General features: G+C 37.1%; 1 long non-coding RNA gene across 1 annotated transcript in view; it reads left to right on the plus strand.

The window, feature by feature from the left end:
- Positions 1–8,788: 8,788 nt before the first annotated feature.
- LOC150084766 (uncharacterized) overlaps positions 8,789–16,263 on the plus strand; it is a 53,411-nt gene continuing 45,936 nt past the window's right edge. Inside the window, exon 1 of the long non-coding RNA XR_016547111.1 lies at positions 8,789–8,846. This is a non-coding gene — a long non-coding RNA (uncharacterized LOC150084766). The remainder of the gene's footprint in view (positions 8,847–16,263) is intronic.

Consider the following 16,263-nt stretch of genomic DNA (forward strand, 5'->3'; position numbering starts at 1 on the left):
TTGTCAGGGTAGTTATTAACAGTAATGGTGGTATGATAGAATCTAGAAAATTTAGGCAGATGTGCTGAGAAATGGAATTGAACTTTAACATTGACAAATGCCAAGTACTGGGAAATGGGTAGCAGTATCCTCAGAGTAACATACCAACTGCGTGGTACTACATTGAGAATAGTGGAAAATGAAAAACACCTGGGAATAATTGTACAGTCAGATATGAAGTTCTCTGAGCAGTGCAGACAGGCTGCCAGGCCAACTCATGGGGTTTGTAAGTGATACACAGGAATTTTGCTAGTAGGGATAAGGAGGTGATTATACCATTGTATAAAGCAATGGCCAGGTCACATCTTTAGTACTGCATACAGGTCTGAAGGCCTTATTTTAGGAAAGATGTAGATCTGCTGGAACAAATGCAGAGAAGGGCAGCAAGATTGGTGAAGGAAACAAAGGGTTGCTCTTACCAAAAAGGCTTCATTTCTACAGATTGCAGAGTCTGAGGTCTATGCATCTACAAGATGATCTGATTGATATGATTTACAGCTTTAAATGAATTGAGCAAGCTCAATACTGATGGTATTCTACCTTTTTCTCAGACTGTGCATATGAGGGGAAATAAATTCAAATTGTGAGAGGATGGTTGTAGAATAGATGTGTGGCTATTTGCCTTAGCCACAGGATTGTTGATTGCAGCACCAGACTTCCATCTGTTGTTATCGAAGTTGATAGCTTAAATAAATTCAAGGAAAAACTAGACAAACTATTATAGGAAATGAATTTATGAAATAATAAGTTGGGTTTTTTTTTTTTTTTTTTTTTTGCTGATTCTGTATAAGCTTGCTTTCTTGCATCATTTGCCACTACTGATACTAAAGACATAAAAGCTACTGCTGTTAATAGTCCTAACCCAGATACTGTGCTAATGGCAAACAATGATAAATGTCAGTCGTGTTGTCAACATAATAGTCAACATAAATTGACATAAGTTGTCAACATAAATGTCAACACAACATGTGAACAGAAGTGGAAAACAGATACATTTAGTAATCAAAAAACTGAGTTAAGGACACTGCAGAGTTGATTTCCCATTGAGCCTTTTTTCTTTTCTGTAATTTTTATTTTTGCTGGTGCCCAATTCCATAGACGCTCTATAAATAATATGCATCACATTAGCATTAGCATTAGAATTAGTAGAGGCATTTGATGCAAGAAAGCAAGCTTATGCAGCATCAGCCAAAAAAAAAAATAAATAAATAAAAAATAACCACTTCCACTTCACCCCTCTGTTCGTTCGAAATACCTGTCCAGCTGAGCCTTAAACTTATTTAGACTATCAACTTCCACGACAAGGGATGGAAGTCTCTTCCACCAACCAACCACCCGCTGGCTAAAGGCAAATTTCCGCATGTCTATCCTACATCTGTCTTTCCTCAATTTGAATTTATGCCGTCTCAGGTGATTATTCTGAGCAAGAGGAAGAATCCCATCAGCATTGAGCATGCTCAAACCATTGAAGGCTTTATACACCTCTATCAGATCACCTCGTTGGTGCCTAGTCTCCAGACACTGTAATTTGCAAAACTTAAGTTTCTTCGTAAGAGCACCCCTTTGTTCCATTCACTAATCTTGTTGCCCTTCTCTGTACTCGTTCCAGCAGCTCTACATTGTTGTTGAAATGAGGCCTCCAGGCCTGTATACAGTACTCTAGTTGTGGCCTGACCATTGCCTTATACAAGGGAATAATCACCTCCTTATCCCTGCTAGAAAAATTCCTATATATCATTGACAATACACCATGAGCTACTCTTGCAGCCCATCTGCACTGCTCAGAGAACTTCATATCTGCCTGGACAACCACTCCCAGGTCCCTTTCATTCTCTACCACTGTCAGTGTAGTACCACAGAGTTGATACGTTGCTCTGGAGTTGCTGTTTCCCATATGTAGTACTTTACATTTGTCAATGTTAAACTTCATTTGCCACCTTTCAGCCCATCAGCTCAACCGTTCCAGATCCTGTTGCAGCAGCATAGTGTCAGTAGTGTCCTTGACAACCCTGCCAACCTTTGTATCGTCTGCAAACTTGGACATTAAGCTTGATATACCATCATTAATATCATTTATAAATACAGAAAACAATAATGGACCCAACACTGAACCCTGAGGGACTCCACTAATAACATTAGTCCACGATGAGCAGTGTCGATTGATTACCACTCTCTGTCTTCTCCCCCTCAACCACCCCTTTATCCATAGCAGCAATTTGCCTCCAATGCCACACTGCTCCAATTTGTGCAGCAGTCTCCCATGTGCAACAGTATCAAAAGCCTTTCTAAGATCCAAGTATATAATATCAAAGTTATTCCCTGCATCCAGTTCATTAGTGACTGCATCATAGTATCCAATCAAATTGTTCAGGCAAGACTTCCACTTAACAAAACCATGCTGTGTCCGAGCTATAACTGAAGTCTTGTCTAGATGATCCTGCAGTGCTTCTTTAACCAGTGCCTCCATTAATTTTCCGGGAACAGAAGTTAAACTCACAGGTCTATAATTACTTGTGTCAGCCTTTGATCCTCCTTTGTGAATTGGGGTCACAATTGCACATCTCCAGTCCATGGGTACCTCCCCTGAGTCCAAGGAAGCTCTCATAATTATGGCTAAGGGTTTACTTACTTCCTTTGCTGCCTCCTTTAATATAACTGGATAGATCCCATCCACCCAGGTGCCTTTCTTGTGTTTATCTTCAACAGTTTCTCCTCCACTTTACTCTCAGTTATTACAACATTCTCTAGCTTACTGCCAGAGTTGAATCCTCCTCTGGCATTCCCCTCGCTGAATAACTCCTCATGTGTGAATGTCAATGCAAAATAATCATTTAGTTTGTTAGCTACCTGAGCAGGATCATCAACAGTTGACCCATCGATATCAAGTGGACCAATCTGTTTCATCCCCTTCCTTCTACAGTTTACATATGTAAAGAACTCGTTGCTGTTTTTCTTTGCATCCCTTGCCAAAGATTTCTCGTAATCTGCCTTCGCCTGCCTAACCTCCTTTGTAACTTGGTTACAGATCAACTTGTATCTATCATAGGCTTCTGTGTCACTTGTTAATTTGTATGTATCCCATGCATTTTTCTTCTCTGCCATATGTCTCATTAGTTCATTTGTCATCCATTTAGGCCTAAACCTTGAACAATATTTCTTAGTTGGTATGTAAAGCCTAGTAGCTTCCAAGATAAGTTCTTTGAATTCGCTGTTGTAACATCATCAGTTGGTCCCACTGTATAGAATTTAAATACTGCCTCAGTCCATCATAGTCGCCTTTACGAAAGCAATAACCCTTCTCTTTACCCCTAATGGTAGTTACCTCTTTGAGTAAATCCCACTTCAGCACACTGTGATCACTGCCACCTAGTGGTTCATTTATCTGCAGATTCTTAATGCATGAAGAATCACTACTGATAATCAAATCAAGAGTATTACTCCCTCTGGTTGCCCTCTGAACATGCTGATGTAGAAAACAATCATCCAATAAATCCACAAAAGCCTTGCTAGTGTGCGGGTGAACAGTCCCCAAATTCCAGTCAATATCTGGGAAATTAAAATCCTCCATTATAAGACTCTCAGATTTACTGGCCCACTCTATTTCCCTGTACAGTTTCTTATTATACTCATCAGAGTCATTAGGCCTATAGCACACTCCTACTCTCAATTTTGATCTCCCAATGCTTATGTCACACCAAACTGACTCGACACTGCACTGTCCAACGATGTCGACTGGCTTCACTTCCTTGGATTTTATGTGTTTCTTAACTAATGGCATAACCCCTCCTTCCTTCCTATCCTTTCTGTAAATGTTGTACTACCGAAATTCCAGTTCTGCATTACCTATATCTGTGTGACACCACGTCTCTGATATCCCAACAATATCCACCTTTGATGCTTTGAGCAATACCTCAAATTCATCAAATTTATTTACCAAACTCCTAGCATTGGTGTACACGCAAGTATACATGCACCTGTTCTTTTTCTTAGCTATCCTAACACAACCCATTTGTTTACTTGTACCTCAATGATTCCCAGCAGTCTCTGAAATATTCTGCATCTTATTTTCCAGGCTGCTGCTCATTCCAATAGAATGTAAGTCATCAAATATGAATATTGAAAGATATCGCAGACTTTGTGTCACTCAGATAGAATGAACAGAGAATGGATTATGCTCTTAGTTAAAAAGCATGTAAAATCTAAAGCAATGCATCCATTTGACACGGGTGGCCAGTGCAATGTTGAGTCAGTTTAGTATGACAAACTGTGAATGCAAAAATGAGAGTAGGAGCATGTTATAGGTCTAATGAGTACAGTGAACAACTGTAAAGAGAAATAGAGTGAACCAGTATATCAGAATGTCTTATAATGGGGGATTTTAACTTTCCAGATATTAACTGGAATTTGTGGGTTGGTCACTCACACAGTAGAAAGACTTTTGTGGATTTATTGTATGACTGTTTTCTACATTACATAATAGAGAAGCAACAAGAGGAAGAAATACTCTTGATATGATTATCAGTAGCAATTCTTTGTGTGTTAAGAATCAAGAACTGCTAGGTGGTAGTGATCACAATGTACAAATGTGGGATTTAATTAAAGATGTAACTACCATAAAAAGTAAAGGAAAGGACTTTTGCTTTCAAAAAGGTGAAACAGTGGTTTAAGACAGGGTTTGAATTCTATACAGTGAGATGAATTGATGATGATATCAACAGCAAATACTAAATGGGCAGCATTCAGGAAAGTAACTGTAGAAACTACTAGGTTCGTCATACTAACTAAGAAATACTGTTCCAGGCTTAGACCTAAATGGATGCCAGATGAAGTAATGAGACTCATGGCCAAAAGAAAAATGCATAGGATGCGTATAAATTATCAAGTGATACAGAAGCTTATGGCAGATATAAAATTGTCTGGAGTCAATTACAAAGGAAGTTAGACAAGCTAAAGCGGATGATGAGAAGTCTCTTGCAAAGGATGCAAAGATAAACAACAAAAACTTCTTTGCTTAAATGAATACTTGAAGGATGGGGATGACTCACATTGGTTCACTTGATATGAATAGTTTAATTGTTGATGATACTGTTCAGATTGCTGATAAACTGAATAGCTATTTGACATCTACATAAATGTGAAGGATTTTTTAAGGATTGGGTGGCCAGAAACCTATCAAATTCTACCAAGGAGCTGAATGATGATTGGTGATAACTGAGAGGAAATTGGAAGAGAAATTTTTTAAGATAAATGTAAAAAAGGCTCCTGGGATGGAAGAGTTCTATCCAATTATATTAAGAGAGGCAGCAAAGGAGGTAAGCAAACCCTTAGCCATAATTATGAGCACATCTTTGAATTGAGGGGCATTCTCTGTGCACTGAAAATGTGCAAATGTGTCCCTAATTCATCAAGGCAGATCAAAAGGTGACATGAATAATTACATACCTTTGCTTTACTTCTTTCAGGGAAGGACCATATAGCAGGATTACAGTTATATTGCAGTCACAATATGGATTTTTAAGAGGTAAGTTTTCTTACCAGTTTGACTGGAAATCTGACCATAGGAAGTGGATACAAAAAATAATTTCAATATCATATACTTGGATTTTGGGAAAGCTTTTGACGCTGTTTCACTTAAAAAACTGCTGTACAAATTGGAGCAATTTGGCATTAAAGGCAAGTTACTGTTATGGATAAAAAGATGGTTGAAGGAGAAGACAAGTAGTCATTATTAATGGACATTGCTCTTCGTGGAATACTGTTATTAGTAGATACACCCCCGCGTGGTTCAACGCTTTGCCCATTATTGTTTTCTGTATTTATTAATGATATTGATAAAGGTTTATCAGACTTCATGTGTAAGTTTGCACATAATACAAAGGTTGGCAGCAGATGGTTAGTGTTGGTAGGAGATGGTTAGTGATGTTGCTATAGCATAGCAACAAGATTAAGAAAAAGAAGGAATGGGCTGAAATATGGCAATTGACATTCAACATTGACAAATGTAAGGTGCTTCATAATGGTAACAGCAGTCCCAGATTAACCTACCAACTGTGTGATACTGCGCTCTGGCTAGTGTAAAACGAAAAAGGCGTAGGGCTAATTGCGCAGTCAGATATGAAGTTCTCTGACAGTACAGACAGGCTGCCAGAACAACTCATGGAGTTTTCTCAATGATTTTGCTAGTACGTATAAGGAAGTGATTATCCCATTGTATAGCACACTGCTAAGGCCACATCTTAAGTACTGCATACAGATCTAGAGGGCTGTATGCTATGGACTTTTACCAAGAAAGCTTTCAAAATTGCAGTGTCTGGTGACTAGTCAGTGTGAGGTAATTTGATTGAAGTGTTTAAGTCTTTGAATGGATGGAGCAAGCTCACTGCTGATGGAATTCTTCCATTTGTTCATACTGCATATAAGGGGAGGACATAAATAAAATTTTCATTTTAATTTATGTCTTATCATATGTGTAGTATGCAAAGAGTCATTAAAATTTGCAATTCGACTTAATATTGAGGAAGGATGGTTGCAGGATATAAATGCAGAAGTTTCAGCTAATTGTTATTACACACTTCTATCTGTTGTTGTGGAAGTGGGTAAGTAGTTCGAATAAATTCAATGAAGAACTAAACAAAAATTATCAAGGGGGAATTGGACAAATGATGTGGGAATTTTTTTTTATTGGTTAAATAAGCTTGCTTTCTTACATAGTTTGCTAATACTAAGTCTTTCTGCATAGTTATACTGATTTGTTTTTGCACTCCGTTTAAAAACATATAACACAGCTGGCATTAGACTTTTTTTTTTTATCAGTAATAATTAGACATCGTGTTATATACACTAAAAAACAGGCCAATTATACATAACTGTAGTGCAAATATGCACTACAGTTTTTACATTTATTACTCATTTATTACAATTAATTGAACCACAATTTCTTTGTATTTTCAGCATGTTAAAGTAATAAAACTGTTTATGAAAAGTTTTAACATTTTTTTTTTTTTTTGAAAGTTTTTTTCCTTTCTCACACCTGGAATAATTTTTGTTACAATACACAGTAAATATATTTCTCAAAGTGCTCTTTTGTAAATTTATAGAATTTATCTTCTATACAAAATAGAATGACCTTTCTACTCCTATGGAAGTGACTGGGCTGTATTTAAAAATATGAGCTTTTCCATTTATAAATTCATCTGTTTTCCTGAAAGTATGAAATCCTAAGTTCTTTTCTAAAACATTATTGTATTTTCTTCTTATTTCTTCTCTCATGCCTCCAGGCATGGTTGAAATTTGCAATTTGGCTTTATCCATCTCTCCAATTGCACTGCTCGAAGAAAGTCCCACATTTCAAGTTTGGTTATACAACTAGGTAACCAGCTGAAATGTGTCTAGATGAACAGTGAATGTTTTCTAGCCAAAAAATCAGAGAGCAATAGCCACTGAATATATACTATCTAAGGAATCAACAAATTCTTTCATAGAATCAAAATTTTTATCAAAAAACGGTGCTTCTTGTTACCATGTTCTCCAACTTGTGAGAACAGGATCAGGTTGGTAAGGAAAAGTACATAGCATATTTCTGTAAGTTGCTACTCTTGAAAGTGCTTTTGACAGAATCTTTTTTATACTAGAAATAAGTTTGCTCAACCTACATAAGCCATGGGCTAAGCAAGTAATGTGGATCAGATTTGGATGGAAAACTTGTAATGCAGAAGCATCTTTTACCATATACAAATAAATATCAATAACAGAAATGTAGACTCTTTCGCTATGGGTTGATTCTGGCCATAATAACTGGAGAGAATCATTAAAAATCTTGCTCTTGTAGAGTAATTCACCTTTTTGAGTGCATTTCAAGCAAGTAAATATGGATGCAATGGTACTGCATCTAATTTTCCACATATAAAATGTGCAATGTAGTGGCCACGAATGTCTGTAATTTTGCCAGTAGACATCAGAATCCTTTGGAAATCACTTTTCTCTTCTTTTTAAGTACATGGCTGAGTTAAAAGTGACTGTTCTGGAAATTTTTTTTTTGCTTGGCCATAGTATGCAATGTTTCCACATGTTGATCGACCTGGAATTTTTTTCTTGCATAGAACATTCTTTTTGCTAAAAACACAGTGATAATGTCATGCATAATAAAATCTGTTCCGTGATTGGCAATTTACGATTCCATACAAAGTTTAGTTACAAAGTTTAGTCGAAAGCATGAGAACAAATAGTATTAAAATGTTTTCCACACTAATTTAATTGCAATACAATGACTTGTTTCCTACTTCCAAAATCAACATTTGAAAAAATTATCAAGTTATGGAATATTCAGTATTGCTTGTAACATTTGTGTTATTTGTATTTATATGCACTAGCAATTACAATGGCCACAATATGCAATTGCATATAATTTAAAGTCTAGTAATAATATACAGATATCAATGGTAAAATATCATAAAAATCCTGTTCTCTAAAAATCAGTCTGCCTTATTATAGAAATGGTCTTTTAACTGCAAACAGGCTTGAGCATTCTTGTACGCTCTCTCGTGAAGGTAAAATATACAGCATTATATGAAAATTAAAAATAAATGCCATAAATATTTTCTTTCTGTTATACGTTATTCTACTATTTTCATTTAATTGCCTATACAACTATAAACTATTTTATTTACTAGGCTCAAGAAAATCCAAAACCTGCTCAGATCAAAAAACGCTTCATTACAAGAAATGAAGAAAATGCTGACAAATCATATTTCTGCTTAGAGTTTGATGACTTTAAACGGGTAGATGTAATAACTTGCCTTACAAAAGAGGTGAGATTCTCTTAATCTGTTTGTGCAAAGAAGTGTATATCTTTTATGAAGTAGCTGTTTCATGTTCCATTTTTACTATCTTTATTATAATTCCAGTTATAAATACTGTAATTGTTGCATCAATTTCCGACCATATTCTTTTAGGTCAGGAATCTGCAGCACCAAAACTGCATGTGGCTCCAAGCCCACAAAAGTGTAGCTCTCATTTTGTACATTGAGCAAAAAAAAAAAAAAAAAAAATTCTTTCAGTACTTGATATAATTAAGCATAAAAACAATAAAAGATATGTGATATCAGTTATTTTCTGTTGTGTTGTTTATTGTTTTCTTCTTTTGAATAACGAATGGTGAGATCAGCAGAAGGATGACTATGAGGAAAGACTCCAATTATGTGGACTACAGAGCTTGACTACAGAGCTTGGCAACCAGGCACCTTAGAGATAACCTGATTGAGGTTTATAAAGCTCTGAGAGGGATTAGTAAAATGAATGAAGGTGGAATTCTTGCTGTTCTAAATAATTCCAGAACTAGGGGGTCATAAATTCAAATTACAGGGCTTGAGGTTTAGATTAGATTGTAGGAAATTTTATTTTAACCAGTTGCCCAAAGGTCTACTGGATACTTACCTGTGTGAGGAGGGAAGCATATAATTTCTGTTTTCTTATCTACTTCTTTAGAGGGTTTTTTTTTTTTTTTTTTTGTCCGTTAAGAAAAGCCTGTGGCTTCTTTGCACCATATGGCGAATACTATTACTATAACCCTATATAATATTGCATCTGAAATCCAGTTGACATGGGTGGCCAGGGCAATGTTGAGTCAATTTATTGTGACATAATCACTGGGAAAGTAAAAATGAGAATATGTGTGCATTATAGGCCTAATGACTGATGAGTTACAAACAACTGTACAAAGAAATATAGTGAACCAGTAAGTCAGAACGTCTTATAATTGGGGGATTTTAATTCCAGATATTTAGTAGAATGTGTGGGTTGGGCACTCACACACTAGCAAGACTTTTGTGGATTTATTGGATGACTGTTTTAGTAGTAGTGGTGGTGGTGGTGGTGGTGGTGGAAAAAGATGCAAGAAACCTAGCTTATATAGCATCGGCCAAAAAAAACACAGACATATTTCACCCATCCTTACACTCCAAGAATTTCTCTAGCTCTTATTGAATTTATTCACACCATCCTTTTCCACAACAACAGATGGAAATCTATTCCAATAATCAACCACTTGTTTGCTGAAGGCAAACTTCCACACATCTATTCTGCAACCAAGCTTCCTCAACTTAAATTTGTCCCCTCATATGTCTAGTCTCTGCATCTAAAAAACTTGGTTTTCTCTTTCGCTCTTGGCGTTACTTTTCTTCCAAACAGCTGCTCACTCTGTATAAATCACAAATCCGCCCTGCCATGGAATATTGTTCCCACATCTGGGGTGGTGACCCCAAAACTTCTCTCAGGCTTCTCAATTCCATTCAGAAGAGGGCAGTTAGGTTAATTAATGATTCATCATTAACAAAGTCTCTCCACTCGCTGTCTCATAGACGTACTGTTTCTGTTGCATGCTTCTTCTACAGCTACTTCCATGGGCACTGTTCTTCTAAATTGGCTTCTATAATTTCTGCTGTCTCTTTCAAAACAGTCCAAACACGTGCCGCCACCAGCCAACATCCATTTACTGTCCAACTCCAAACTCACAGAACCAACTTTTCATCTTCCTCGTTTATTCATTCAACTGCCATTTTCTGGAACAACCTTCCTTCATACGTATTTCCTGAAAATTACAGTCTACAGAAGTTCAAGTCCAATGTCAACAAATATCTTCTTTCGTCTTCTCAACCTCCAACCCAAGCACAGTACTAAGTACTATAGGTTCTAATACCTCTTGGGTTTGGGGTTTTACATAAAAAGGGGGGGGGGGGGGGAATGCCATTCATATTTAGCTTACTCAATCCATACAAAGCCTTAAACATCTCAATCAGATCACCCCGCAGGTAGCTAGTCGTGAGATGCTGCAGTTTCCAGAACTGAAGCCTTTCTAAATAAGAACACTCCTTTTGTTCCCTTCACCATCTGGTTGCTCCTCTCTGCACTCATTCCAGCAGATCTACATTCTTCCTAAAATGAGGCCTACAGACCTGTACACAATACTCTAGATGTGGCCTAACCATGGCCTTGTACAAAGGTATAATCACCTCCTTATCCCTACTAGCAAAGTTTCTGTATATCATTCACAATACCCCATGACCTGCTCTGGCAGCCTGTCTGCATTGCTCAGAAAACTTCATATCTGACTGCAGAATTACCCCTAGATCTTTTCATTTTCTACTACCTAAATGTAGTACCACGCAGTTGATATGTTACTCTGAGATTACTGCTACCCATATGTAGTACCTTGCATTTGTCAGTGTTAAACCTCAATGGCAATTTCTCAGTCTATCGACCTAATATTTTCTAAATCTTGATGCAGTAGCATACCATCATTACTGTCATTAATCACCTGTCAACCTTTGTATCATCTGCAAACTTTGATGGTCCCTCATATACCTTCATCAGTATCATTAATAAATATTGAAAACAACAATGGGCCCAGCACTGAAGCCTGGGGAACTCCACTGATGACATTATTCCACTAAGAGCAGTGCCCATTGATAACCACTCTCTGCCTTCTTCTTCCACTTAACCATCTCTTTATCCATAGCAGTAACTTGTCCTTAATGCCACATTACTCCAGATTATACAGCAGTCTTTTATGTGCAACAACATCAAAAGCCTTCCTGAAATCCAAGTATATGATATCAAAATTATTTTTTGCATCCAGTTCCTTGGCCACTGCATCATAGTAATCTATCAGATTGGTTAGACAAGAGTGCCTTTTAACAAATCCTTAACGAATGCAATTATGCTGTGACTACAGCATAATTGCATTCCTGTCCAGATGGTCCTGCATTACTTCTTTAATCAGTGACTCCAATGTTTTCCCTGGAACAGATGTTAAGCTAACAGGTCTAATTACTCGTGTCACCTTTTGATCCTCCTTTATGAATTGGGGACACATTTGCACATCTCCAGTTCATAGGAACCACCCCTGAATCCAAGGATGCTCTCGTAATTATGGCTAAGTGTTTAGATCCCATCCACCCCAGGTGCCTTTTTTTATATTTAGCTTCAACAAATTCTCTTCCACTTTCCTTTTAGTTATCACAGTCATTTAGCTGCTTGTTGGAGTTTGATAAACTTCTAATATCCCCTCCAGTAAAGAATTCCTCATGTGTGAATGTAGATACAAAATATTTATTCAATTTTTCTGCAGCCTGAGCAGGGTCATCAACAGTTAATCCCTTGATATTAAGTGTTCCAGTGCGATTAAACCCCCTTCCTTCTGCTGTTACTATTAGCATAGACATCTATGCTGCTCTTCTTGACATTCTTCACCAGAGATATCTCATAATCTGCCTTAGCTTGCCTAACCTCCTTTGTGACTTGATTACAGACTAATTTATATCTACCATAGGCTTTTGTATCACCTGATGATTTATATTCATTCCATGCACTTTTCTTCTCTGTCATATGTCTCAGTTGTTCATTTGACATCCATTTTGGTCTTAGCCTTGAACTGTATTTCTTCATTGGTATGAAAAGCCTAGTAGCTTCTTTGATTACTTCCTTTCTACAGCAGCACGTTAGAGAGGCAATAAGAAAGAGAGAGTAATACTCTTGGTCTGATTATCAGCAGTAATTATTCATGCATTAAGAATCTACAGATAAAAGAACCACTAGGTGGCTGTGCAACACAGTGATCACAGTGTATTCATGTTGGATTTACTTAAAGATGTAACTATGATCAAGGGTAAAGGGAAGGGTTTTTGCTTTCGTAAAGGTGATTACAGTAGTTCAGACAGATTTAAAATTCTTTTCAATGGAACCACCTAATGACGTTACCATCAATAAATTCTAAATGGAAAGAATTCAAGGAATAATCATAATAATACTAGGCTTTTCATACTAACTAAATAATAGTGTTCAAGGCATAGACCTAAATGGCTGGCAGATGAACTAATGAGATTAGCGGAGTAGAAGAAAAACACAGAGTGGATATAAATTATTATTTGATACAGAAGCCTATGGTAGATATAAACTAGTTTGCAATAAAGTCACAAAGGAGGCTAGGCAATACTATGAGAAGTCTTTGGCAAAGAATGCAAAGAAAAACAGCAAATACTTCTTTAATTATGTAAACAGTCAAAGGAAGGCGACTCACATTTGGCCCACTTGATATCAATTGTTCGACTGTTGATAATTCTACTCAGGCGGCTGACAAACTGAATAATTGTTTTGCATCTACATTCACACTTGAGGAATTCTTTAAGGAAGTAGATGCCAAAAGTTTATCAAATTCTAAAAGGGAGCTAAATGATTTTGTAATATATGAGAGGAAAGTGGAAAAAAAATTGTTGAAGTTAAACATAAGAAAGCCACCTGTGGTGGATGGAATTTATCCAGTTATATTAAAGGAGGCAGCAAAGGAGCAAACCATTAGCCATAATTATGAGAGCATCCTGGATTCAGAGGAGATCCCTACAGATTGGATATGTCCAAATGTGTCTCCTATTCATTTGAGAGATCAATAAGCAAAATTAGTAATTACAGAACTGTAAGCTTGATTCCTGTTCCAGGAAAAAACTGATTTGAAGAAGTAATGCAGACCCATCTACACAGGAGTGCAGTTATAGCTTAGTCACAGCATGGGTTTGTTAAGGAGAAATCTTGTCTGATCAATTTGATTGGATACTATGATGCAGACACAAAGGAACTAGGTGCAAAAATTTTGATATAAAACCATATCAAAGCTTTCCGGAAAGCTTTCAATACTGTTTCACACAACAAGCAGTGTGGTTTTAAGGGCAAGTTACTGCTGTGGATAAAAGGATGGTCGAGTAAGTTATCAATGGACACTGCTCTTTGTGGACTAATTTTTTTAGTGGAATCCCGCAAGGTTTGGTGCAGTGCCTATCATTGTTTTCTGTATCTATTAATGATATTGATGAAGATATGTCAGGCTTAATGTCTAAGTTTGCAGATGATACCGAGGGGGGGAAGGGTGGTTAATGACAGTAATGAAAGTATGCTACTGGAAAAATTATGTGGATGGGCTGAGAAGTGACATTTGAAGTTTAACGTTGACAATTCAAAGTACTGCATGTGGGTAGAGGTAATCCTAGAGTAATGTACTAACTGTATGGTTCCACATCCAGGGTAGTAGAAAATGAAAAAGAACTGGAGGTAATAGTACAGTGAGATATGAAGTTCTCAGAGTAGACAGGCTGCCAGAACAGCTCATTGAGTTCTGTCAATGATATACAGGAATTTTGCTAGCAGGGAAAATTAGATGATTATCCCGTTGTGTAAGGCAATTGTTCAGTCACATCTTGAGTATTGTGTATACATGTCTGGAGGTCTCATTTTAGGAAGGATGTAGAACTCCTGGAACAGAGAAGAGGATTGAGGTTGGTTCAGGGAACAAAGGGGTGCCCTTACCCAGAAATGCTTTAGTTCTGCAAATTGCTGCATCTGGAGACTAGGCACCTGCAAGGTGATCTGATTGTGGTTTTTAAGGCTTTGAATGGATCAAGCTCAATACTGATAGATTCTTCTTGCTCAGACTGTGCATATGAGGAAGGAGGGTATAAATTCAAATACAGATATGCTGAAGTTTGCTTTCAGCCAGCAGGTCAAAGATTGTCGGAATAAACTTCCATATGTTGTTGTGTATGTGTGCAGTTTGAATAAATTTAAGGAAGAGCTAGGCAAATTATTAGAGGACAGACAGATGATGTAGGAATTTTTTTTTTTTTTTTATTTGCTAATATTAATACTAAGCTCCCAAAATTTGTCTCCCACTGTTTGAAGTATCTCTGTAACTCCTGTTTTGTGATGCTGTCCAACGCTTTTTCTGATTCAGCTTGAATCTTTGTAATGGCTTCAAATCTTCATCCTTTTAGTTGGATTTTCATTTTGGTTAACAGGAAGAAGCCACAAGGCTGTGTTGGGAGAATAGGGAAGGAGTCAGACCATTACCATTTTATTCTTGGCTAAAAATTGTTTGACTGACAAAGCCTGTAAATTGCTGCATTGTTGTGATGCAGAGGCCTTTTGTCTCGGCATTTTCTCCTGATATCTTCTGTCAAATTCTTTAGGACCCTAATGTAAAACTAGTGATTTACAGTTTGGCCTCGCAGAAGGAACTCCTGATGAACAATTCCCTTTTTGTTGAACAAAACAATCAGCATACTCTTGATGTTTGATCTGACCTGCCTTGCATTTTTTGGGATGTGGAGATGATGGATTTTTCCATTGGGACAACTGCTGCTTTGTTTCTGGGTCATAACCATAAAAGCAGCTTTCATCCCCTGTTGTGACCTCAGAAAAATGTTTCTGTTCTTTCTGACCAATGCTTACAGTTCCCTGCACATAGTAAGCTGATTCTGTTTTTTTTTTTGTTCTTTACTAGCAAACAGGGTGCAAATTTTGCAGCAGTCCATGTCATGTTTAAAGTTTCAGCTTAAATGTATCAGCATATATATACAATAGGCCTAAAATGTCACAAATCTCTTAATTGCACACTGTCTGCCCTCATGAATGATGATTTGATATTTTAACGAGTCTGACTTGGCGATGGACAACCTTAGTGCTCAAAATCCTTAACTGAAGTTTCTCAGTTGCCAAGAAATGTAAATACCATTGAAAAGTTTTTGTTCTACTCATATCATCACATGCTTATTTAAGCATTTTATAACTCTCTGTAGCTATTTTCCCAAGTTCATGACAAAATTTGATACAGACTTACCATTAACATTATTATTATTATTAAAACTTTTTCTCCTTTATGGGATTTTCTGCCCATGACAGGTTCTGCTACCAAATGCATGAGGTGGTTGGTTGAATCTGGTTACTATTATTATTATTACTGTTGGTCCAGGAATTAGTAGTAGTAGTGGCATGTGATGCAAGAAAGCAAGTGTATGAGCTTATGCAGTATCAGCCAAAAAATAAAAAAAAAAAATCACACCATTCCCTCCAAATGCCTGTCCAGTTCCTCCTTAAATTTATTCAACCTATCAACTTCCACAACAACAGATGGAAGTTTGTTCCAGCAATTAACCACCCACTGGCTAAAGGCAAATTTCTGTACATCTATTCTACATCTATCCTTTCTTAATTTGAATTTATGCATCCTTAGGTTTGTAATCTGAACAAGTGGAAGGATCCCATCAGAATTCAGTGTGCTCAACCCATTCAAGGCCTTACACACCTCAATCAGGTCACCACACAGGTGCCTAGTCTCCAGCCACTGCAATTTGCAGAACTTAAGCCTCTCTTGGTAAGAGGATCCCTTCATTCCCCTCACCAATC

The sequence above is a fragment of the Mastigoproctus giganteus genome, chromosome 6 (assembly GCF_048544385.1).
Source record: "Mastigoproctus giganteus isolate SK-2022 chromosome 6, ASM4854438v1, whole genome shotgun sequence".
Lineage (NCBI taxonomy): Eukaryota > Metazoa > Arthropoda > Arachnida > Uropygi > Thelyphonidae > Mastigoproctus > Mastigoproctus giganteus.